The sequence below is a fragment of the Poeciliopsis prolifica genome, unplaced genomic scaffold, assembly GCF_027474105.1.
Source record: "Poeciliopsis prolifica strain line A6 unplaced genomic scaffold, Auburn_PproV2 SCAFFOLD015, whole genome shotgun sequence".
Classification (NCBI taxonomy): Eukaryota; Metazoa; Chordata; class Actinopteri; order Cyprinodontiformes; family Poeciliidae; genus Poeciliopsis; species Poeciliopsis prolifica.
This window is the reverse complement of record NW_026562390.1, coordinates 10,018,020-10,045,829: the sequence shown is the minus strand read 5'-3', so window position 1 is coordinate 10,045,829 and position 27,810 is coordinate 10,018,020. Positions and strand designations below refer to the sequence as shown.

Below are 27,810 nucleotides of genomic sequence, written 5' to 3'. Positions count from 1 at the left end.
GAAAAGCGCCTTTAGATCTTCTCAACCAGCGCGCTTGAAAATTCTCAAACATACATAAAACTTTTACATGAATCTCAATATGCTGTATTTATTTTGAAGAGGACATCTTTTTTGCTAGTGTTTTCAGGAAATGATTGGATCCTCACTAACAGGACCCAATCTGGTTCTTTTTGGTAAAATACAGTAACTGCCCAGCATCGTTCTATACTTTTACGCATAGAAATATCATTGGATTATTCTCTGCATTAAGGTATTCTGGTCTTTTGTTTGTGTAGTGATTCCCAAACGATTGTGATGCCACAAATAACAGTTGAAGAGACAAGGGCAGCACAATATTAGAAAACATTAATATATTGGTAAAAGCTGTGATGACAGTATGAGTTACAATAAACGCCCCTTTTCATCTATCCCCTCTTTTCTCATTGGAGCTTCAATCACTCTGTGACTCTTAGCTTACTGGGAAATGCAATTTGCATCTGGTGTGAGCATCAGCATCTGTTGTTGTCACACTGCCTAATTTTAAATTAATGTAAAAAAAAAAAAAGTCAAGTTCCTCAGACCTAAAATATATTAGCTGACAATTACTCCATGCAAAACAGTCTTTTGCAATACTGTAGATGACATGGCGATATATTTGTGTCATGCTAGCATTACTGTTAAGGGAATTAAAAGAGGAATGATGACAATACAAGCAACAACTATCAGCATATTTGGTACTTGTTTGATCATTTTGCCATTGCAATCGTTTGGTTATTTGCATTAATTGCTAAAGAGCACCCAAAGAAATCACATTTGTAACACCCAATGAAGTACTGAACTCAACTTTGGGAATCACTGTAACAATTTTTGTTTATAAAAACTTCTGTGTCTATATATATATGCCTTAGAGTTAAGCCAGCCCAACTGATATCATACTATTGGTCGTTTACTAATGATCAAACTGCTTGTTTTTCTCTTATGCATCTAAACTTTAATTCACCAAAGTTTACTTAGTTTTATTCTCAAGAGTGTAATGACCTACTGCTTGTTTTCATAAGCATACGTCATATAAACATTCTTATCACTAACTCTATTGAACTCATGAATGACAGTGGTTGCCTCTTTTCAGTTCCATAGTCAAACAAGAACTCTTGCATTTTGATTAGACTTTTAAAGCAAAGGTCAGAATTTACACTCAGATTTTGCATACCGACCATACATTTTCCCCCACAAGCTCTCGGAACTGAATGAATAAAGATTTTTGAAGGTCAGCATTAAAATCAGCCACAGAAAAAAAAAAATGGCCTCTTGCAGTTTCCCCCCTCACATTAAAATAAAAAGCAAGCCGTGCAAGATGGGAAAACTGTTTGGCGTCTGCAGGATTAATATAAACAGTACAGGCACTGGTTGTGATTGTTTTTCCTGCCCTCAAATTATGCTGACATGTTCCTTTCTTCTTCCAGTGCTATAAAGTTCACTTCAGATACATTTTCCCCCTGTCTGCACAGCTTCAATCTTTGCAAATAAATTCCACTGGCACAAAATGCAAATATTACAGACTTATAACTGAGCAAGCAGTTATAGTTTTCTACTTGTAGATGCCAAAGATTTTGAAAGATTAGAAAATTCATATGAAAAGAACTGAAAGGGCTAAAATTATTCTTTTTCACACAAAGCATCATCATAATATTATTCTACAATAATATTATTGTTTCATAATAATAACAAAATGTAAAATGTATTATTAATAAGTCGCACAAGCAGACTCGTTAAATTTTCTAATTTTCTTTTTTAAAATGACCACCTACAGGTGGCGCCACTGGCGCATTGATTTTAAACCCTTCATTTCTTAAAAACACATTTCGAAACTGTTTCTTAAAATCAGGACGCTTTCGTCTTCTTCTCCTTTATCCACGACAAAACGAGGGGACATCAACATACACGGCGGTGCTGGCAGCAGGGCTGTTTGACGACAAGAAAGGCAACTCTGGAGCTCTGCTCAAATTTGCAGGAAAATTCACAAAACATGGCTGCAGGAGGTTTTTGTGTTTCAGATTGTTCCTCCCCTCATCGTCCTTCATGTTGCCACTCTCGCCTGGTCCGGCTTGCTCCATCGTAATAAACGGCGTTTTTTTTTTCTTGTTTTTTTTTTTTTTTTTACCTGGGCGGACGTGTGCGCAAACTAGCTGCACAAGCGACACGGCGCCAGTTTCACTGCAACTTCATTACTAAAAAAATTTTTAGCCCTCCACAAAAATAACATCAACGGATTATTCAAATTGCTAAAAAGCCGTTTACCTGGTCGTAGGGGCGAACAGCAGTGCAAAGAGCCTGCCTGTGCTCGTTTGCCGTGTGAAAAAAGGAGGGTAAAACTTGATATCCGCAGCAAAAAAAAAATTCTGAAATTTAAGATTTTTAAATCTGAAAAAAACGAAAACAGTGGTTTGACATACCTCTGAATGCGATGCAGCTCATGCGAAACAGGCTGCTGCTCCACAAAATCCTCCCTCCCCGACCAGAGGTGACGGCACAAAAAAACTGCTTCCTCAAAAAAAAAAAAAAAAAATTCTGAATTAGTTATGAGAAATTCCAAATGATAAAAATTTCACCATAGCGGTTTTTTTGCCTGTCTCGCGACCCGCTACGTTACATTTTCGTAAAGCGTGATGGCGCATTTGAGTGATGCGTTCGAGGGGTTTAACGGCTCAGTCGAGCCGCTCCGTCTGAGCTGTGCACAGGGGGTTAGTGTTGCGGTTCCTCCTGTGGAAATTTTCGTCCGCCATATACAAGAGCAGATTCTGAAATTGCAGCGCCGGCCTGAATATTAGCCTGCATGGAAAAAAAAAAAAAAAAAGAAAAAAAAGAAAAGTCTGGGATGGAGACAGAAAAAAATAGGTTGGCCAACTGTGAAGCTGCACGGGAGGGGGGTCTAAAGAGACTAGAAATTGCGCAGAGTATAAAACCCAAACGAAAACGAATAGATGGAAGTTAATTAGAAATTTATGGCTAGATGAAAACAAATAGTCAATCTGATACAGGTTTCATGTAATGCTATGTAATTCAAATAATTAAAAAAAACACACAACTGTGCATTCAATAAACATCATGAGACAAATGTTTTGTTTTATGAGGTTTATTTGCTCTTAAAGACCGAGCTGTCAAAAAAAGTAACAATCAATTGTCACGTTCTAAGTATAATAGCTTCTATTATGTAAACCGATCTGCACAAGCTTGGTTTACATATTTTTTTCAGAGCAAGTTTTTGTTGGCCAACAAATTTTCTTTTCAAAATCACATTCTTGAAGAATTTACAGTTTGTTGTTTGTTTGTTTGCAGACCAACAAGTTTTGAACTTGAGTGTCGATCTAACCTAAAATATGTTTACAGTATTTATTTCTTAGGAATTAGATTTTTAAGAGTTTTGATACAGCGTTAAACATATATTGTTTTTTTTATAGTCAGTAAAGTTAGGGTTTATCATTTGCTACAGTATTAATACAGATTTTAGGTAATAGTATGAACATAATAGTAATAATAACTACAAATATTGCTTTTTAAAATATGAATATACAGATCAATGCAAATGTAAGTAATACATAAATGATAACACTGCACTATCATTATGGCAATTGTTTTATAACTTGCAAAAAAAAAAAAAAAAAAAAAAAAAGCTCCCGAAGATGCCAGGTTGATCTAAGTTGTTTTTTTCTGGGAGGATTGTTTTCTGATACTATTAGATTTTTGCTTGCTCACCGATGTGCTTTGCCATAATCACAATAAGAAACAAAACATGACATATAAATATGGTAAACGCTGCCAAGCTCATCTGTAAAGGATATTAAATTAAAATAATCTCTTAAGTGTTCCCTTTATACGAAAATGAAAAAGCGCTTTATCAAGCAGAGTTTTGAAAATTGTGAAGATAAAAGCAGATAACGAATCGGGATATTAATGTTGCTCAGAATGATGTGGGCGTAAATGATTATTATTGCTTGCTACTTTGCGTTTTATTTTTCTGCGTCCGCTCTGAAATAACGTATTCCTTAATTATAGCATCTGTTGCTACATTCTGAAAATCTTTGCAATGTTGATTTGTGTGTTTCCATTTTGTTATAAAAAAAATAGTTGATGAATCATTTATCTTTATAACGCTTTTTGTTATTATCGGAATATTTTTGTTTTGTTTTGTTTTGTCATGTGCAATAATCTTTTTTAGTATTTTTATTTTATTCGATTGCATCGATTTTTTAATTATTTCTTCACTTAAAATCCATCGTTTAATGCAGTCACTATTTGTGCCCAGCAGAGGGCAGGAGCACACAAATTTAGACGGTTGCCTGCCAGTGATCCCATCTATTTCAAACGCTCTCTTTTTTGCTCTCTACCTCCCCCTGCTGTCTCTTTTAAAAATATTTTCGATTCATTTCCCTCAAACCAGCTTCGTTGCGTAGAGGCTTATTTTTACAAAAAGAGATTAGGTCGGGATTTATGCTGTAGAAATTTGCAGGTAGTTTCAGATATCAGTGCACAGTTCGGGTGTATAATTCTCATTTCCACTACTTGGTAATGTTGTGCATTACATGCAATCCTGATCAAATATTACAAAGCTTAGGTGTAACAAAATGTGAAAAAATTGAATACCACTGCAAAACTGCTTATTTTGAGCAACCCTAAAAAAATGAGAGAGAATTCAGGTATCCACTGTTTCAGTCTTCCTGAATATTGTTAAAATGTCAAGCACCATCAAAATTTGGATTAGCAGATGTCACTTTGTTGTTATATATATAAAAAACTGTCTCCTCTCCCTTTTTCACAGCTCAAGGTTGTCTTGACCTCCTCCCAGCCTAGTTTTTAAAAAATCTTCCTAGAAGCAGCAGAGGAACCAACAGGTGAGGGGGGCTGACAACAACTGGGCTATTTTTTCTTTACGACCTACTTTGCTTTGAGAGCCACTATATCCTGGCAGGATGCTCAGGAGCTTTTACATAAATTAAGCGGCAATTCCCAAAACAATTCATTAAATAATTGATTGGAAGATCACAACAACTTACATAAGATCTCCTTTTGTGGCACATAGGGTTTTTTTTTTCATATAAAAGCTTTTAAGAGATCTATATTTTCATAACTTTTAATTTCTCCATTGTCTCCAATAATTGTTTTCAGTCTACAACCATTTCATGGTGAAAGAAAATCACATTTTAATGTGCACCTGTCAATCATTCTAAATACATTTTACAGAATTTTGCACATTCTGAATGTATATAACTTTTTAGCAAAACTTTGTCAGAGAAAAAGTGATCACAACTGATAGGAGTAAAGCACAATAATTCTCAATCAGCACTCTTGGTGGTTTTGTTTCTTGCTTTCGTATGATCACAATCATATGATGGCTAATTTTGGCCAATTTCTAACAAATATTGTTTTATAACTAAATCTTCTGACTTTATGACTCCATTTGTGCTGCAGCTTTAGGGTGTGTAAACATTGCACAGTGAAGTTATTTATTTAGGGTAAATATTTCCTAACTCTTAAGAACATTCCACATTGTTGAACAACAGTTAATAATTTTTTAAAACTTGATAAACTGAAAGCATTGAGATAAAATTAAATGTTTGCTCATGTTGGGACTAAAGTTGTCCTTTTGGCCTTAATTCTATGTAATATTTGACACAGTAGCACCAGACTCTGGAGTTACCATTAGCCTACCTTGTGAAAAAGTTAAATTCTTTGTCGCTCATTTGAAAAAGCAAAGCTCATACATGTATATTAGGTAGACTTACTTCACACAGTATGTGAAATTTCACATCACTGACTGTGGAAATGTTGCACTGGTCTTCAAGCTAAGCGCATTCTGTGCCTCTCAACTCTTCCTTCAGGGCCTGGGACCTTGATTTCCAAATTAAATTCAAGCTTCACTTTGGACTGCTCAGCAACAGTTCAGTTATTTCTGTTCCAGGTAAGACACTTCTGACATTGGCTCTGGTTCAGGAGTGGCTTGATACAAGGGATGTGACATTTGTAGCCCATGTCCAGGATCCATCTGTGTGTAATGACTCTTGATGCGCTGACACAGTCCACTCCTTGAGTAGCCCCTACAAATTATTGAATGGCTTTTTCTTGACATTTCTCTTTGTTGCTGATATATCTTTTTCTACCACACTTTTTCAATCCACTCAACCTTGTGTAAGAATGTTTGGATTCAGCACTCTCTGAACAAGCTTCTATAGTAAATGACCTCTCGTGGTTTTCAACTTTATTTTTGCTACTGAGAAACTGAGAAACGGGAAATTCAAACCTCAGGGGGTTGCAAAGGTTAGCAAATAGCAAAACATGACACTGAAATACGCTGCTCAATGGTTCAATGTCATAAAACATAAATTCTTTACAAACAGAAACACAAAAAAAACCTTGGTTAATTTCAAGGTTTATGTAAAGTCATAAAAGCACACCAACATCTTAGCACCTGAAGGCAGCAATGACGTGGATATAGACAATAGGCACACATACACATTGTTTGTTCTTTAGATGGACATATTAAATCTGATAACCATGTTTAAGCTACACACAAAGATGACAACTTTTATTATTTTAGCACATGCTGTAACAGATCAACAAACACAGTGATGCAACCTCTGACTAATCTCTATTACTAGTTTAAATGTGATAGGCTTGAATACAACTGTCCAGTCCAATGAAGAGGATCCTCCTGTTGGTCCAGGAAAACAGTGGTTGCTGGTTGACCTCAGAGAAGTAAAAGTAGTCAGTGATCCAGGCTGGTGTTTGTTGACCTTGACACCTAATTGCACGTTTTGTCAAATTCAACCAAAATTCTTCCATGTCTGTGTAGAAAGGAAAACAGTTGAATCTCTTTGCTGAAATGACTACTAAAACAGTATAACAGTTCATTTGTGACTAATTTAGAAGACGTGGTTTTACAGTTTGTCATATGGAGTCACATAACAGGACCATGTGTTTAATTTAGGCATGTAATGTAATATTACAATCATGATTAATCATGTGCTTTCTTAATTTTTCTTAAGTAATGATAGTAAGAAGATATGACAAAAAAAAAAAGTTTTGATGATATCAGAGCCATACAAGAATGTTATTCTCTTCTTTTCGCCATAGATTTATCACCCTCATTACACACAATGTGATGAGGGATATATTTTAGAGATAAAAAACATTTCTAAAATTCCAAAATGTAACATTTAACCTGTTGTGCTCTAAAAAGGCATTAAAAATGGCAATAGCATGGGTAGCTCTTTTTCTATTTTTATAGCATTTTGGTCATGTTCTTTTCAAAGGCTTGCATTTAATCAAAGGCTGCTGGTTGTTTTCCTCTTCACTAGATTGCACACCATGAATATAGCACAAAACCCACAAAAGAAGCCCATAATAGGTCGACCTGCCATCCCTACACTTACATTCTGAGCACCTGATTAGACAAGAACACCTATTGTAATTATAGTTATGATAGGGTAGAAAATGACTAACCCTCCTACATTTGTGTATGCATGAGAGGCCTTGAGAGGCTGAGGAGGACACTAAGAATAAAACACACAAGCCTCTGTTGCCCAGAATGAATTTGATTACAGCAGTCTCCTTGCCAATGCTAATTATAGTTATCCAATTTTAGTCCTTGATAGTTGTTTTTATGTTTGGTCACTGTGGAGTCAAGACCACAGGCTGCAATCATCCTCACAAAACTGAGTGTATTAGAGGATGGGTTCATACTTTGGGCTCTCCAAAATGGACATTTAGATAAGGAGCCTTCTAATCAGTGTCAGTGGATAACTACACAAATGAATGACAGGATTTGGTTTGTTATTAACAAAAACCTAGTGAGGATCCCAGTTAATGTTATATGGCACTTTTACATTTAATGTTACTTCATTCTTCTTTGCAAAACTGGAGATCAGCTGTGAACAGTTCTATTCAAGTCCTGCCACAAATTGTGAGATTGAGATCTTGCCTTTGACTTGGCAGTGTAGCTCTTGCTGTATGCTTCAGATTATTGTTTTTCTAGAAAATAAATACACTTCGGAGACAAAGTTCTCTTGCAAATTGTTCATAATTTTTCTGGTTTGTGCTGCATTTATTTCACTTTGTACCTTTGCAAGTCATTTGGGGCCCAAAAAGCCTCACATAGCCTAACATGATGCTGCCACCGCCATGCTTCATGTTGGGACGTTGCGTTTGTGGAGATGTGCATTGTTTGGTGTCATTGCATCTTGTATGACGGAGTAGAAGCTAAAATTTTTGTCTCATCAGACCAAAGAACTTTCTTTTACTTGACCATGCCGTCTCCCTCATGACTTGGCAATGATATGACTTTTCTTCAGCAGTGGATTTCTCATCATTTAAGTAGAGAAAAAGACAAGAGTATTCAAAATATTTATTTTTCTGGTCATTATCCCTTAGTTGTCTGAAATAGTCAAAATAAGTTTTTTCAAACAGCAACTTCTGATTGCCTCAGATGATCACTCCCACTTTGGACATCAGAATATTTTGCTGTTTTTTTCTGGGGGAGAAATACAAGTTTATTATCTTTTAATGTTTCACTGACAGACGTTTCTTAGAAAAGATAAAGTCATAGGTGAACTCTGGTATTTTAGGACATTTGTTTCAGGAACAGCAGATATTTTCTTATTTTAAATCTTTGGTTGTTCATGTCCCTTAATGATTCATAATGGAAGAGGATTGAATCCTACAGTAAATCTGAAAGACAAAAAAAAAATGTTTTTTGTTAAAGTCTGGTTAGATTTGAATAAACCAGTGTAAGATAAAATGACCTAGATGATAGGAATCTGCACCTGAACTAATTTTGAATAAAACAGGTCATTCTGTTCTGTCCTTTTTCTGACACTTTATTCATCTTCTGCTTTGTATGCCAGCATTATTTTGTTCGCCTGCAGACATACATAAGTAACATGCTAGAAATAAATTCAAAGGCAAAGTACATTTTTGTTCTTTACATGACAGAAGAAAACAAACACACAAATTAACATACAAATATTGATCACAAATGCTTTATAGATCTTTACATTATACACTGACACTTTGATAACAGAATTGCAACTAGAAAATTCCTGAAGAAATTTAACCGGGGCCCTGCCAAAGTGTGCCCGTCGATTTGGATCCAGCGTTCTGATGCTAAACATTAGCATCCATGCTAAAGAAAGCTGCAATGTCATCAATACAATGTGGAGAGTCACAAGCATGACTGACTGCATTCAGTATACTAAATATGGGTAATAAGTAAGGGAAATAGCTAATACCTCATGCAAGGTAAAAGGCTAATGTTAATGCTCTGAGCCCTTACCTGAGTGGAAAAGATCATGCAGGATAATCTTATTGCACTGCCTACGGCAGTGCACTGGTGGGGAACAGAGAAATGCTAATGTTTGTGCTAATGCTAATGCACTGTCTTGCTGCGCAAAACAGTGCCCTAACTTGAGAGGAAAAGATAATGCAAGCTAATATCATTGCAGCGCCTGCGGCACTGCATTAGCCACGGCCGAATCTTAAGGCTTTTATTTTGAAATGTTCAGAATGTTTCATTTTAAATGGTCAATGTAATCCCATGTATAACAGTGATTTGGTTAAATCAGACATATAATGGTCAAAAGAGCACTTATTTAAAGTAAAAATTGTCAAGGCTTTTATTTTGAATTTTTTTTAAAGTTAATATAAAATTTCCACACTAATTCCATGTGTAACAATGGTTGGTTAAAAATAGTTATAAAAGGCGCAAAACACAAGCAGTTCTAAAGTCCAGCTTTTTTCTCTGAGTTCTGCCATAGTTAGAACTACAGTGATGCGTTTTTGTAGTCCTAATCAGCTGGCCCCTTTGTGTTCCGTTGCCATGGTAATGGATCCTCTGCCAGCTGTGAGTCAGACAGGGGGAGACATAATTCTATCAGTTTGAGGCAGCCATTTTCCCTAAAATATGCATGAGCCAGAAAGGAACCTTAAGGCTTTTATTTTGAAATTTTCAGTAAGCTTCATTTTAACTGTCCAAAATAATCCAAAGTGTAACAGTGGTTTTGTTAAAAAAAAAAGTCACATAATTCCCAAGAGAGCAATTCCCTAATATAAAAGTATGTCAGGTCTTTTATTTTGAAATTTTAATTCAACTTATTTTAAAATTACCACACTAATCCTGTGTGTAACAAATGATTGTTACACAACCATTTGAAATCAGTTATAAAAAGTCCAAACACAATAACACACCATGTTGTAGTTCAATGCCAGGAACGAGCCGCACGTTTTGATACCACTTTTGTGGGTGGGCTCGCAGCGGTGCGAGCCGCATTCCGGTCTACGGAAGAAAAATAAAGAATGAAGAGGCATTCTATTAGGTGAAGAACAATAGGTGCCTGCCATGCAATGCATGGAAGCAGTGACTGACTTGCTTCGCAAGTCAGTCACTGCTCTGCTTATGCATTGCTATGGGTAGGCCCCAATAAAGAGGCATTCTATTAGGTGAAGAACAATAGGTGCCTGCCATGCAATGCATGGAGGCAGTGACTGACTTGCTTTGCAAGTCAGTCACTGCTCTCCTTATGCATTGCTAGGCAGGCCCCAACAAGAAACATGTTTTCAATGTGTACCTTCCTTTTTTGACTTCGTAGGAACAGTTGACAGTAATTGGGTGGTTGGGGCAACCCTGGAAAAGAAACTAGTACCTCTTCCTCTTACCTTTGCTTTGGGGGCTTTCCTCAACCACCGCAAAAACAAGTTCCAGTGTGGCTTTGGGGTCACCATTGGCTAAAGGTGCACAGGCTGCCGGGAACCAGCTTACAGACACCCAGGAACCTGAACTATGTTTTAGGAATTGGATTCAAAGACTCATTTACAACTGTGATTTCTAGGGCAGACTGGAAGGAAAAAAATGAGAACTACCAAGGAGCCAGGACTGGCCAAGCCATGCCTACATACTGTAGCACAAATGTCTTTCCTGTGTGGTGTATTGGATATTCTGAGAGGCTAGAATGGTGTCTATCAGAGCTTCAGGTGATGCATGAGAACATGTGACGTGAAAATTTAAGTAAGTGGTACAGTAAGACCTAATATATCATGTATGGATTGAAATAAATGTCATTTCCTTTTGTACAACTTGATCAGATTTTTCATTAAAAAACTGGATCTGGGGTGTTTCTAATAACTAATAAACGGCAAATGACACTGAATCGAGCTGCAAAACACTATACTGTTTTAAAAGTTGAACAGATCTTTTTCTGTATTTACAATAAACAAATAGATTTTACATTTAGGATGCTGGTTTTATCTGAATCAAAAGGCCCTCAATTTATAGTCACAAGTCAAAGACATTAAATTCAAAAAGCAATGCTCATAATACAGAAATCATATTTCTGATTGTTAATTTAGATGATTATGTATTACAAATGATAAAAATGTAAAGTTCAATTATTGCAATATTTGCCGCTTATGCCCTAATTAAAGTAGGTCAGTGTAGCAATATGTGAAGTACTGATTCCATCCAAATCTCCACCAAAACTCTTGAATGGTTTTTGGTTGGCAATTCTCTTGTCAACCATTTCCAGTTGTTGGGTTTCCTTATCCTACAACATTTTGGAGGATAAGGAGTCAAGTCTGAGGTTTTATTCATGATTCTGAATGTTACATTTTCGCTGTACTTAACTAATTTACTGATTTCTTTACTGCTTCAGGATTTCATAATGATCACAATTAAAAGAAATAAAATCTCCATAGTAAAATATAGTTTCAAGAAAATGTAATTCTTTTAATTACATGCAATTATTTTAATTCTTTTAATTACATGCAATTATTTTAATTCTTTTAATTACATGTAATTATTTTAATTCTTTTAATTACATGTAATTAAAATTGTGCTTTTAATTACATGTAATTAAAATCGTGCTTTTAATTACATGTAATTAAAATCGTTCTTTTAATTACATGTAATTAAAATCGTGCTTTAATTACATGTAATTAAAATCGTGCTTTTAATTACAAGTAATTAAAATCGTGCTTTTAATTACATCTAATTAAAATCGTGCTTTTAATTACATGTAATTAAAATTGTGCTTTTCATTACATGTAATTAAAATCGTGCTTTTAATTACATGTAATTAAAATAGTTCTTTTAATTACATTTTAATTACATGTAATTAAAATTGTTCTTTTAATTACATGTAATTAAAATCGTGCTTTTAATTACATGTAATTAAAATTGTTCTTTTAATTACATGTAATTAATATCGTTCTTTTAATTACATGTAATTAAAATCGTTCTTTTAATTACATGTAATTAAAATCGTGCTTTTAATTACATGTAATTAAAATCGTTAATTAATTACATTTAATTAAAATCGTTCTTTTAATTACATGTAATTAAAATCGTTCTTTTAATTACATGTAATTAAAATCGTTCTTTTAATTACATGTAATTAAAATCGTGCTTTTAATTACATGTAATTAAAATTGTGCTTTTAATTACATTTTAATTACATGTAATTAAAATCGTTCTTTTAATTACATGTAATTAAAATGTAATTAAAATCGTTCTTTTAATTACATTTTAATTACATGTAATTAAAATCGTTCTTTTAATTACATGTAAATAAAATTGTGCTTTTAATTACATGTAATTAAAATCGTTCTTTTAATTACATGTAATTAAAATCGTGCTTTTAATTACATGTAATTAAAATCGTGCTTTTATTTACATGTAATTAAAATCGTGCATTAATTACATGTAATTAAAATCGTTCTTTTAATTACATGTAATTCAAATGTAATTAAAATCGTTCTTTTAATTACATGTAATTAAAATCGTTCTTTTAATTACATGTAATTAAAATCGTTCTTTTAATTACATGTAATTAAAATCGTTCTTTTAATTACATGAAATTATTTTATTTCTTTTAATTGCATGTAATTATTTTTTATTCTTTTAATTGCATGTAATTTCAATATGCTTCTCAAACAGAAGGGTCAAAGAGGAACAGACTGCAATAGATTGCATCAGAGTGAATTACCGAATTTTTAGTAAAACAAACACCAAATAGAATATTTTTTCATTTACAAAATACCTTCGCAAGTCAGTAACTGCTCTCCTTATGCATTGCTAGGCAGGCCCCAATTAGTACAAATTCAAGCCAGACATCTGAAATTTGTGTAGATACAAAGGAATGTAAAATTTACTTGCAGATTAATCAGAAATGTACACAAATGGACAATTAGCTTGATGGGTTACTGAAAAGTGACATTCATCAACATACCCATCTGTTTTAACATGCTACATTTCTACAAATCTAGAACTGTAGCCAAGATGTTTATGCTTGTGATTACAAAGGACTCAGAGTATGAATGAAAATGTAAGAATTTTACATCTGCATAAGAGAAATACTGGGAAAAAATTATAGAGGATAACAAAGTCTCATGAAAAGTCAACATTCAAAGCACCTCCTTTGGCCCTTTGCTGAGACACTTCAAAGTGAAAGTAAAATTATTCAAACTACACTGTGTTTTGTTCTATGTGTGACGCAGAACCAGGGTAGGCATTTCCTTTAGTCCTGCTGCCATGTGGTTTTATTGATATCCCTTAAATCTTTCAGCTTCATACAATGAGGTGACCCAGATGTGATTGATCAATGTGTTCCTGTGCTGGAGATCTGCCTCTTACAGATCTGCTTTAAAGCTGTGCATCACAAGAACCGGTTTAGTTATGAAAAGGTAAATGAATAAAGACAGTTAATGAAATTATTAATTGAACAAGTAATTGACATAAGAACCAACTGGAAACCAGAAACATTTATATTGGTCTCAAATGTCTATGAGCCTGTATGTGCCAAAAAGCACTGAGGTAATATTTTACAAAGCAAAACACCAAAGGTGTCCGAAAATAATAGAGACCACCAGTCCATTACACAGAGCTTATTTGCGTGGATGGATGGATGGACGGATGGACAAATGATGGACGGACAAATGGATGGAATTGAATTAAATTTGGATTAAAGTAGATCATAGTGACATAGGCAATCAATTTTATTTGTTAATTTTATTTGGTTATGAATACTTAGTTGTTGTTTTTTTCTTTTACTTTTTTGCATTGTAAGTTACATTTTATGTCAATGAATTTCTCCCATCATCTGCTTCAGCTCTTTACTGATTTATAACACCTGGTTCACTGGAAAGATTAATCGAATTGCAATTGGGAAGTTGTGGATTTGAATCGAACTTCCTCCTGTCTCAGATGCCATTGTGCACTTAACCCTGAGTTATCTACTGATCTCCATAATGGTGTAAGAATGGATTCACGTCAGCGAATGCAGCTGGCTGAATGTAGCTCCAGTATTCGCTTTGAGTGGTTGATATGAATAGAAAAGCAGTGTATACGTTCAGTCCATTTATAAGGTGGATTATGTAACTGTTATAGTTTACATCTGGGTCAGGAGAAACACCTAGCATCAGAAATTAGAAACAGAAGACATTTCAAAGAATATGTGCCTTGGAGACTCAGATATGGAGCTGTGTGTGTATGTGCGGGCGTGCATGCATTTGGGTGCTGTGTGTTGACCTGAGGACTGACATCATATAAATGATAGCCTATAAATGGAAGCTCATTAGATAGCTTTTATAATGGAGACAGACCTGAGGGACTTTAAAATCCGTCAGTGACGCAACACCTCAGAGGTATAAGTTCATAGCTGAGTTTTATATCCTAATAATTTTATCTCATTGTGAACCTAAACTTATAAGAAATGTACAAATTTAAATCTTTGACCTAGTTCAGTATTGAACATATTGTTTTTAAAGCAAGTTGAAAGTTGTAGAAATACTCCCTCGTAATTCCCTCCAATCCTCCAATTGTCAGCGAATGTCAAACTGTGCACATTTTTTGTTTTTCCAGTTTTCTAGTTATTCCGATATACATTTTTCTCATGATATGCAATATAACATTTTGTCAACATTTTAAAGCCAGCATAAAATATAGTAATAGCACAGTAGAGAATAAAAAAAAACACTTAGCAATGAAGTAACAGAGGCTGAAAATGTCTTTGGCTTAGAATAAATGCTCTGTATTTCCAGAAACATAAAATGGTGCCACTGAAGTGATTGGGTTGTCTGCACACTTTAAATTCACTGAAAGTGAGCTCAGTGTCCTAGTTTCTTGGATGAATTTTCGGAAACCACGTTTTGTTTTGCACTGCCTCTCTGCAACCCACACCATCAACACAACGCTAAAAAAAATGTTTACCCTCTGTGTACAAGCTATAAAAGGCACCTTGTAAACACTGCCTGGTGCCTTTTTTGGGAAGATAATAAATCAGGAATCAGGAAATGTCAGGAGTGACATTTCCGTTTTTAAGGGAGCTTGTGATGCATGTAATATGGATGCAATGAAATCCATCAGTTACAAATATATCAATATTTGATCGGAAACTTTTTTGTTTCAATTATGTTAGCTAAAGATCTATGAAAACGACACACAACCATGATTAGATTAAACATTTTTAGTATGTTTTAATGATGTAGTGAATTTAGTTTTTGTTGTATTTTTTACACTTTCACATATATTAATCTTGTTCTATAAATTTCTTATGAATATGTTCTTGAATATGAATGTGTTACACACTTCACAATTACATCACACATGAAAAAGTCATGTTCAGCGTGCAGAGTCATTCCATACTGTAAATAGATTTTAACTCATACAAGTTTGATACACTTTCAGACAAACTGCACTTAACTTGATCATTTAGCTCTGGTGGATGGGTGTTGCTAAAAGTCACATCCCCTTGCCTTTCTGGCTGAAACCCTTTATGGCTGTGAAATTTAGAGTTGCTTAACGTCACACTCATCTGACCCTCCACTCCAGAGATTTTCCCCTGTTTGAATCTCCTTTTTATGCCAAGGGCCTGCCTCAGTTTCCATATCCATCACCCTCAGTGTAATCTGAACTCAGGATCCTCTTGTGCAGCTTGTTTTTGTCTCCCCTCAAACTAAGATGACAAACAACCAATGATAAAAGAATCCAGACACTCAAAAAGAGCTACATAATTTATCTTTATTTGTAATCAGAGAGGACCTTTTCAGTTTTTTTTTTCTTAGTTGCTGTTTTATCCCGTTCTAAATTTGTGTAAAGCCTTATTAGACTCTTTGTCAAATCACCCTGCAGCTGCGGTTCTTCTTACTCTCCTTCTGGACTCTGACCTTTTTACTCAATATCTATCTTGTCTTTTGTAATTTTCTGCTTTAATCAAATCTCCAACCGCATGTGTGTCGCTTTCATGAATGAGGAGGCACGGAGACTCAGAACGGTACACTGCAGCCTACACATAGATGTTACACAACACTGCAGCACTTTTTCCTTGTGCCCCTGCAAAGCAGAATCTGTTGAATCTTTCCGAGACCTTTTTGTTTAACTGAGTGTGTAAAGCTTTAAAAACTGAGACCCTTATTCTTTATTTAGTCTTATACCTTTTGGATTCTCCAGGTTGCTCTCCTTATTACCTTCTGGATGTCCTGGTTTCTAACACTCTTATTATTCCCAAGGAACTAATGTCTCAACAAAATGCCGGACATGAGTCACCTCCGAAGTAGGAACTTAGTAGGAAATTGGATCTGAGAATGACGTCTCGACCAACATGATTATATTTCAGTTACAATCTGGGAAACTAGATAGAGTAACTAGTTATTGTGGTTAGCGATCCAGTATAATCAGGGTAGCTATTAGTGTGTTGGTAATACACTCCCAGTAGTATGTTCTTTGCATTATATTCAGTAATTCACTGTATTGATTATTTTTCTAACATAAACATACATATGTCATTGTCTTAAACACATTTAAACTGTTAGAAGTTAAAATAAGTAGTATTTTCTACATATCGATTAATTTAGGTCCCTCAGTTTTCTGTATTACTTTTCAGCTCTCTTGCTGAAAAGTAATACAGCTGAATTCGTTCATTCCACAGAAAATCTCGATATGGAAAGGTTTGTAAATACTGAACTGCAAACAGGTGGTGATATTTATTTTCACACAAGCTCTCTCTATATGGTAAAGTAATTGACTATTTTTCATACCATTTGAACAGTTTAATAAAGTTTTTTAAAAACATTTTTTATTATCTTCAATATAATCATTTTCAAGATCAACTAAACATTTGACTTCAAGGGTTTTCTGTGTGATTGAACCATTTCACCCCTAATTAATGACAGACTTTTGTCCAACCTTTTACCATTTTGGATTTTGAAGTTGATGAGAACTCTAACGTTTCATGTCACAGTTTCATCTTCAGGGGCAGTTTCATTTCATTCTTCAAACTTTTAACTCAAAAACTCAAAAGAGTGTGAAAGGTGAATAGGTCACAGACTATGTACATGAATGTACACATTAACTTGATGTTACAACCATCACTGTATCAGCTGAAGGTGGATATTTGTATCTGAAGCACATTTACTAAGGTGAAAGCAGAATTTTTTTGCAAGTAATGTTTTATTTTTACTTCATCATTCAAGTTAGGTTGCCTCCTTTATCCAGTCAATTAAAATTGCTTTAAAAAATTCTGTTGCCAAGAAATGCAGGTCTCCTTCTTGTCTAACATGTGACCATGCTCACTTGGTAGTTTCCTGTCTAATGCATTAACCTTTTTGCAAAAATACAAAATGCATCTTTTTTATAAATTGATTGAAGGTTTCATTGGCAGTGGGTATGCATTCCTGTTTATTCTGTTTGCTCTTTGTACGCCACTGTTTCTGTAAATGCTCCAGATACTACTAAAGGTGAACAATGTTTACAGTTCTCTTGCTGAAAAGTAAGAAAAATGCACCAAGCCCCTTATAGAATCTCATCATGTCTGCCTTTCAAATATACTGGTGCTCCTCGTTCCACTTTGTTTTTCTTAAAATAAACTCAAAATGCCTGGGTCAATATGCAAAGCATCTCCACAAGCATAATTCTTCAGAGAAGAAAACCCTTTCATCCTGTTAAGTAGTGCACCTTTGTCTTGTACTGTCCTCTCTTCTTTTGAGAGAACATTTCAGTCCTTTTTCTGTCTCTACCTGTATCAGAAATAGAGCTCTTGCTCTAATTGTGTTGAATTACATAACTGACCCACAGGTATAACAGACTTGGAAAGCATGGTAATACATTGCTCTTTGCTTTCTTCTGGGTCTGCTCAGCTAGTGACAGAAGAAAGACAATGCAAAGTAAACCTCCAGAGTAATTGTCTGTCCTTAAAAGGTCATTTCCCCCTGTTCCAGCACTAACAGCATTAATAATGGATCATTTTGGGTTCTTTTAGGGATTTTTAACTAAAAGTTACACCCCAGTACACACAGTACAGGAAAGGTATTTGTTTTTTGAGAAGTAGAAAAACAGACATTTTATTTTTGAGGTCATGCTGTCAGCCTGAACACAGGTGCGAGTTCTCTTAAAATAAGTCTTAATTTGAAACAACATAACACAATTTCAAGCCTGTGTACTTCTGTGCGTTATTGTCATAATAACAGCCATTGTTTTGTTTCATTGCACACAGACTAAAAATAGAACTCAAATAATCTTAATGGATGATACATCCTCCTGGTACCAAAGAGAGCTCCGAACAAGACTGAGGGCTGTTAAGGCATACACTCTCATGTGAGCATACTCTGTTGTTTGCGCAACATCTCTGCTCTCAACACTTTGCTGATGATGCTAAAGCTGAGGATTATATTAAACCAAACGTGATCTTTAATCTGGATGAGTTTCTGACAATTTTTATCTCATTTTTCTGCAACCCTGAGTGAGTGTTGTGACCTAGAAGCTTTGTGGCAGGCTTCCCGTAATGGTTTTATTCAGTAATGATGGATACTTAGTTAAATCTATATTTAGAGTTTAATGCTGTCAGCTTCGGCTTAATAAGTCAAGAAGATAAAATAATATGCACGAATATCTAACAATATTGTGGCAATGGTGGTTCTGGACCACATATAACGGGGGAGAAGGGTGACGCCAGTGGTTTTTCTTGGGAGTTAAAATAACAGATCAGTATTATATTTTTTAACATATCTACTGAGCCACAGAGCCAACAAACCACTTGCGGCTCCAGAGCTGCAGGTTCCAGATCCCTCATCTCGTACATGAAAACTGTGACCCTCTTTGTTGCCAAAAGTGCAACGCTTTCAAATGGGATAATATGCAAAGTTGGCTAGTTTGAGACTTCATGACATGTCAACTTTTGTATGCTACATTAAGTGTCGTTGTATTGCAGTGTTGTGTAGAATTCACAGGAATCAACTCCAGAAGTTAAGGCAGCTATGGCATTGCAACCTCAAAAATAGTGACGTAACAATGTTTGTAAACATATTTCATTAAAGAAGAGTCGCAGAGTTTTCATTTGTTCTGATCCATTGTTTAGTTGAAAAGCAGTAGGTCTTGAATTAATCATTTTTATTTTTATCCAATGCCTGGGACAGAATGACTTTGTTTGATAAGGTTTAATTTGATTATTAAATATGTTTAAAATTATGTGTCCTTTTATGTGCTTGTTTTGAATTTCAGAAAGTGCATGCTGTTTTCCATTTTTGCTCAGCTTGTGGTAAACTTCTGGAATAATTTATTTTGATATAATTCCCTTCATCTTAATTTCTTTCATTTCCTTTTGAAGCATTTTGAATAACCTTGTGCATGAATGGTACTCTACAATGAACTTATCTTGCTTTGTCTTCAGTTTTTGACTTTTCATCGCAAATATAAAAATAAACATTAAACAATAGACCTCTTCTCATATCCCACCCCATGCTTCACTACCACAGTGGTCACGAGGATAGGAAATGACATGGCTTCCCAGATTCACTTTTAGATTTCACTGTAAAACTGGGTTTGTGTACATCAGCACACTCCTCCGCAGTGCATACACATGCTGAGTTACCCACCAGTCTCAGTAACTAAAAATACATATTTTTACAGTACATGCACCCATATTCTTTGTGTCATCCCACCTCAGACCGGTTAGATACAGGGGTGACGATGTTCAGCCACAGTTATTTAGCCATGAATTTGGGATATATTAAACCGAGTGCCATTCTACCTTCCCCCAGAGGCATTTAGCTGTTTCATTCCCAGGCCAGCCTTGACACAGCTGCTTAAGCTTGTTAGTCACAGTGTGGCGCAAAGCCTGCGTCATCACTGAACTCACAAATTTATGGGCATAAGCTGTGTTGAGCATATATGTTTTATTTATTAAGAAAATAATGCAAAACATCCCTTCTCTTCCTCCGTCTCTTTCTATCTCCAGTGCTTTATTGTGTGTGTGTCACCGCTCTCTTTTATTGAAATCTCTGCAGACTGATAAAATGATCTGTTTATTAACACTGTACCCATCTTCTCATTTATGCCATCGTTTAATCAGGCTTTGTTTACAAGTGGGAGTTTGGTGAAGCTGCCAACTCATACAGCGCACATTCTATAAGATTGGTTTAAGAGGAACAAAAATCTCAGCTAATTCATAGTTACGGGAATACAATGCTTAGGAATTTAGCAATAAAACACTGAAACGCCAGATTGCTGCTTACTGCTTGCACATGGTAAGTGTTAGCGGTTATGTCTTGAGATCTAAGGCTGCTTTTGATTATAGCTACGGAAAAAGAAAGAAAATAGAATAAGGGAGAAATTCTTTAACTGGAGAGACTTCTGGTCAAATTTACAGCTGTGTTACAACCTCGACTCAAGCTGAAACAAAATATTTTTCCATTTGGCATACGAGAAGGTTAGGAAAGAGAAATACTAACACATTATGAAGGCAAGAAGAGTGTTGTTAAAAATGCTTGAAATTCTTGGCGCATGCAAACAGTAAAGACGAGCTTATCTCCCTGACCTCTGCTTTAATTTCCTTTGGTTATTTTTAGTCTCAAAAATGTCACCATAATTGTCAACCACTGCAGGAGAGAGGGGAGAAGTTTTAGTATACACTGCCGGCAGTTCCATCAAAAAGGTAACAAGCTGAAGTTTTAAATATAAAATGCTTAACTTTGATGTAAAAAGGATGTGTGGGCCCAATACAAATACATTTCAGGCAATTAACAAGAACTAACTGAGTTATTGGGACTTTTGACAAGCCTGAAAAACTCATAGAAAATCAATTATGACAACATCTGTGTAGTAGAAGTAATTATATATTTAGAACAGTTGGAATTTCCAAATAAATTCTTGAAATCTTTCCATTCTCTTGAATTAAATTGAATAATATGCCTTTAAAACCCATTTTTATGATACTTTTACCACACTTTGACTCTGATCAACTGCCTGTTAGTAGGGAATAAAAATAGGAGATACTATTTCCAGTCATTGCTTCCTGTTTTCTAATTTAAACCAGAAAAGGAGGGGATGGAGAATTTCCTGGTCATGTCCTCAGGGATGCGACGTTAGTTGCTAAGAGACTAATGGAAATTCAGGGCTTAAGAAATGACAAAAATGATTCATTGGCCAAAACAAATAAATAAAAGGACAAAAAAAAGGGAGTGAAAGAGTGAAATGAAGAAAAATAAATAGGAAAGTAGTACAAAATGCCTTGCCCAATATCATTATAAAAATCCAGATTATTTTCTACTAATAATTCACCATCACATTAATTTGAATTGTTTATTTGTTGTTTGATTTGTTTATTTAAATAATTTAATCATATAGGCATATATCACACCAGTATTTCTTTTTTTTTTTTTTTTTTTTTTGCAAGACTATAACTTATAGTATAACTTATATAACTTGTAGTCATATAACTATAGTAATTCTACTTTCTAATAAAGTCCAAGCTTAGTTGGATGAAGAGTGTCTGTGATCAGGAGTTTTCAAGTCTTTCCTAGAGGTTAATTTAGTTTTGATTTTTACATCTTAAGTGTTTAAATCTTCTTTTATTTTCACAATTATGACCTACTGCCAGACATCTGGCTGCAACATTTCAAAATGCAAAGTTATAGATATGAATACTTGTACATTTGAAAATATAAACTGCTCACATTTCTGCTAGACAAATCTTCAGAAAGCAGAAACCACTAATGAGTATGCATAACTATCACCTTAATTTATTTTTTTCTTGTTTATGCCTTGCCCAATGCTCCTTTTCAGTCACTTAATTCACATCCTGCATTAAAAACCTGACTGGACAAGCTGGCATCTTCTGCTGTGGTATTAGGTAACACAGTGGGAGGAAAGGACACGTTCCTATTAGCTTTAATATGATTAACTGAATCTGCAAGGTCTTTCCTTGACATTTACATTGAGAGCGAAAGCGGGAGAGTGTGTGCTACAGAACTGCTTTTGTAAAACAACAATTTATGCAGTTCTCTCTGAACAGACCGGAGCACACTCTCTCAGCAAGGCAATTGTTCAATGAACAATTAAGCATGAATAGTGCTGCAAACACAGATGTGCACACACATGGCCAACTGTAAAATTGGTCTATTTAAATTAAAAAAGGGCAGAAGTGCTTGGTGCAGACAGTATGTACAAGCTGATAATGGAACATTTTGGTGAGAACAGTTAAAAAAGAGCTGGTCATTGTGCTTGCCAGTCAGTCAGGAAGAATTCTCCTTAAATAAAATTTATTCACACAAGCTGCCAGATCTCAATGGTCAAGGAAGACCTGAAGAGAAAAGATTTTCAAATGATCCAGTTCTTTACCCATACTTTCGGAAATCAGCAGAGTTCCTGCTGATAGAAAATCTGTGATTGCTTGCCATTTATGTTTAAACCACCACATTTTTAGGTCCTGTGAGTGGGGCGCAGCGACTGGGACAGGAATAGAATCAAAGGAAGTGAAAACAGTCACACAGTGGAAAAAGCTAATTTGCCTCAAAACTTTTACGGGACTGCTCTGGCCGCAACTGCAGATTCGAAGCCACTTATCCCACCATTGTCTGACCACCAGCCAAATAAACACTTTAATGTCTTTTTTGAAAAGCAGGCCTTTAAGACAAAACAGCCTCAGAGAAGCAGCCAAGCGGAAACCAAATGTGCACCCTCGTACTTTCCAAAACGATCCACTGTCTCGGCCTCCAGATGCGTTTGCTTCCGGTGATGCCATGCATGTGATCATGAAGTGCAGATCCTAAAACCAACACACAGGATTTGGAAAGTTAAAATCATCTTATGAATATAAAACTTTTTTTTTTTTGGGAATTGTTTTTATGCAAACCTCCTGGGGCAAACCACATTTCAATTGCATGTCTTGCAAAACGGAATGGAAGCAAAGTCTTTAAGAAAAACTCTAGCTGGGATTTCTTATATATAGGTATTTTTGTTGTTTATTGCAGTCGGATATTCCACACATTAAGCAGCTTTGGGAGTGAACTCTTCTGAGCTCATCTGAAACGGTTTGAGCCTACTATGTCATTTTCCCCTCAAGTGAGTTGAGGAAGTTCTTTCATTCACAGATGCAAATACATCTCCTGTGACAATCTAACCACAGTGGTGTAAAGATTTATGTGGTCTGTTATGACTCAAATTCATATCATGTAGATAAAGCTTAGCTGAATCATTCAGTTCTTTTTTAAACTCGTTTTTATGTGTATTCACAATGGCGCCAACTGATTTGACTTTACCCAACTGGAATCTGTCTGCTTTCCAGTCATTCCTGCCTATAATGGCAGATGATGCAGGAGTTTAGTGGGTTCTGGGAGAATATCTAGTTGCCACTTGAAAATCAAATCTGTTCACGAATGGAAAAACTTCTTTAGCTTTGCAATCTTCTCAACTTACAGTTGAGTGGTTTTGTTGCGTCATATGTAGAGTCGGCCAATTTAACTTTTACATAAAAATTTTAAAAAATTAATCTGGAAGCCATGTTGTGAAAATGCCAGCTCACTTCCTGCAGCTCTAACTCCTACAAGGGCTGCGTGTTGAACATGGCACATTTAGTGGAGACTGCATTTTGCTCAACTGCATATGACTAAACTGAGTTGTGTCAGAGTTTTGGAAACAAATTTTTCCCTTTAGAAATGACATGAGCGTCATTAACTTGTTGCTAAGTGGACGTAACTCAGTAATGTGGATGGAAAATCTCACACAGTTAGCTCACTGAAACAAAATTTCCTCTGTATTCAGTGAAAAGCTTACTGTTATTGAATCTCAGTGTTGTTGTGTATGTAGGACAACTACAGTCACTGTTTTCCCTATTGACAGCTCTTGGATGTAAGGAGCTGTAAGTGAGCTACAGGAACTCTCACAGGAGCCCTGCATTCCTGTGAGAGTTGTAGGTGTTCACGGGCTTTCTGCACACACACAATAGCCCATTTGATTTCAAATTGTTCTTTGTGGTGGTCCCTCATTCTTTTGAACGAATGCAGGAACCACATCCTCCACGAGTTGCTGTGTCTGTGGCTTGGATTAGATGTTGCGCTGTCCTTCTGGAATGTGATGGTATTGTCAAAACACAAATCGTGATAGCCAGGAAGCAGTCCACGATCCTACAAGCCTGGGTAATATTGTAATTAGGCATTCATTTTTTTTTCTTTTTTAATAAATGGTTCTGTAGGCTTGATGGTACAGTCCATCAACACAAAGATACTTTCCTTTCTTTAAACACAATCATCTTTGTCTTGCTATCTCTGATGGGAAATGTTTCTCAGCCTTCAACATCTCTTTCACATCTTTTGTTAAAAACTTGTCACCATGTTTTTGAAATACATTTTCTTTTCTCTGTGTTAGTTTCAACTTTTTGTACAATTTAATTACTTTTTATGAGCACTGTTTAATCTAATATATATGAAGGCATGTTCTGGTCTTTCACTAGGTGATTTTCAATCTTACTTGTCACATTGCTGATAGGAATCGTGATAGGAATCGTTTTTGTGTTTATTTCCTGGGGAATTTGACAATATGGCCACCTCTCCACAACTCTTCACCATAAAACTATGAAAGAATGTTCTTTGTCTGTGCTAACGAAAACCAGAACCTAAACTAAAATCAGATAGCAGTCCAATACTTGAAGATGTGTAAAATCTGTCACTATACTATCTCAATACTCACACTGACTAACATGTCAGTGTCAATCTACAAAACTGCATTTTTGGAGACTAAATTATAAATTAATGTTAAGGAGATAAACTTGAAGTTTATTTTGGGGTTGGGGGGGAGTGAATTTTTACATTTGCACACTGAATCAAGACATACTTTATATACTGTATTGTATATCAAGGTTCATGTTTAATTTTAACTTTAGTCTTTTTTGCTTTACTTTGTTGTTTTCTGCCCAAATAATACGTTGAAAAACACATCACCCAAAATAAAACTTTTTCATTTCACAAATTTTAAAATAAATGTGATTTTATGCAGTGAATCGACAGCATATTTTCTGATTATGACAGTAAATTTGCCTTGTGACTGCCCTGGCCTGACCCACTCCTTTTTAACCCTACGGTCTGATAGCTCTGTTTCATAATTTACTCTTTCCTTCCTCTTTTGCACCCCGCCCTTTCTTTCTTCTATTTTTACACCAGGTTTGAAATCCATTTATCCCGGCAGTCTATAAATGGTAAAAAAGAATTAATGGATTTTGGCCACATCCTGTGATTGCAGAGCACAATAGAGCTTATGTTGTCAGCTGCTGATCCTGTATGACTGAACGAATGATCCACCGACTCACATAAACTCAGTGATGACAATGAAAGTAGTACGAAAAAAGTCATTACTATTTCAGACGGCAGACTTGTCTCAGCAAATCAAATCCTAATCTCATCTCTACCACACCTCTCTATAATTAAGAAATAATTACTGACATGTAAGTTAGTCAGTTATTTTAGTTAGTACTTTTGACAGCCAATTATAGCTACTAACAAGTTAGATCAAGAAATACATTTATTTTCAATTAACAGAAAAACTAAATGGATTGCCTAACCGATAGAGATAAGCTATGCAAATTAATCTCTTAATGCAGAACATTCAATACTATTTTAAAGAATAAAACAAATCCATATGAATTTGTCAGTCACCCAGAACTCTTTTTTTTTCCCCCGAAGAGTTTTTGTGGCTCATATTTTTGACGGTAGGCAGACAGGAAAGAGGGCGAGGAAAGGGGGGAAGACATGCAGCAAAGGTCGCCGGGACCGGGAGTCAAACCCACAACCGCCATGTCAAGAACTAAGGCCTTCAAACGTGGGGCGTGCTGACCCACTGTGCCACCAAAGCACGCCAGTCACTCAGAACTTTAGAGAAAGTAGTTTCACATCTAAATTGCAACTTCCGCTATGAGATGTCAGGACTTGGGGAGAACAGAGAAGTTGAAAAAAGTCTCAGTATCACCAGAACCAGACAACACACCACAGCAGAACTGAAACAGAGGGCCTTACTTTGATCCAACATGTGCTGTTGTTTTCGACTCTCCCAGAGAATGGGCTTCAGACTCTGCAGACATGCAGTTTCCACACCCTGTCTTTTGGGCTTAGAGACAGACTTCCTCCAGACAAGCTCGTCTGGTCAGCCTGTGTAAGACTGGAAGGTGGTACTGGTTTGGGAGATCTTGAGGGTCTCCACTTTGGATCATTGTGGAAGAAAATGACTCATTTAAAGGGGGAAGCATCACCTAGATAAGTTAACTGAGTTAAACCTGCAGGGCTCCCATGGTTTGAATAGAGGAACGATAACGCAAAGCCTTGAAGGAACTTTACATAACATGGAATGATGTAACATAGCAGGTGATGCAAATGAGAAAAAAACATCTAACACAAATGTAATCTTGAGTGATGATCAGCTCTCTACAAGACTGGGTTGGGCAAGTCTTGTGATTTAGTCTAAAGTTCTGCATCAACCTCAAACATATTACTGAAAAAAGTGCATTTTAAACAAAGGGATAGTGTTTACGAACTGAGTATTGACTGAGAGGCAAACTTGAAATGGTTTGAGAATTTTGTTACATCATGCTGCTATTTTTCTTAAACAAGTTCTTCAGACAAGACAAAGATCTCTTGGTTTCAAAGATCTAAACAATCTATCGCTTCAGGCACTAAAAATGTCTCTTCAATAAGGTTCAATTCACATTCAAACAAAAACAAAGTGGAATCTTTGTTTTAAAATGACAATATTTTATTGCTTTTGTCCTACCGCAGCTTCTGCTACTTTGGACCTCTTTGCAGTGTCTTTGATTGATCCTTGCTTTGCCATTCAGTTTATTTAGACAGCTACATTTTAGTAAGTTTGCAGTTCTATAATTCTTTTTTCATTTTTCAGACGACGGATTGAGCACTACTATATGAGATATTTAAAGTTTGCTAATCAGGACTATGTTGGGTACTCGGGATCTTTATTGAGGGGTAAAATGGGCTTCCACATGCATGTGGCAATCTTTGTGAAATATGTATAATTTCCCTCCCATTTCACAACTACAATACTTTGTGTTAGTCTCTAAAAATAAAATGCACACATATTTGTGGCCATAACATTACAAATTGTGAACAGGTTTGAAATGTAAGAACATTTTTCCAGGGCACAACACAAACATCCTCACCTGAAGGATGTCTGTACTTTATGTCTGTCTATAAAAAAAGGGGAAAAAAACAACAATTTCAAGTAGTTTTGTGGGAAGGCTTTGTTGGTTTTTAATGATGTAAACCAATTATTCTTTAATCATGGTGTTAATTTACTGAATCTGAACTCCTAACATAATTGATTCTTCCCTGTCTGTTCTAGTTTATAGTTATCTTTTTTTTTCTAATACCGGAGTTTGGTTCATGTTACTGTTCCTTTTGCTTTACTTGACTGATGACTAAACATTGTACATTGCACTGTAGCTGTTGTTATTTGGGATCTTCCTCTTTTAAAATCTAAAAGATTGCAGATGTAAATAGAAAACCTAAGTAGCATGCATT

General features: G+C 35.5%; 1 protein-coding gene across 6 annotated transcripts in view; it reads right to left on the bottom strand.

Moving 5' to 3' along the window:
• Positions 1 to 2,816, bottom strand: part of znf618 (zinc finger protein 618) — a 41,137-nt gene extending 38,321 nt beyond the window's left edge. For 5 of the 6 annotated variants that reach the window (XM_055040376.1, XM_055040382.1, XM_055040379.1 and 2 more), the window contains exon 1: positions 2,433 to 2,816. The gene's annotated coding sequence lies outside the window, so the exon portion shown is untranslated. The other variant, XM_055040377.1, reaches the window with a different exon arrangement.
• Positions 2,817 to 27,810: the final 24,994 nt, after the last annotated feature.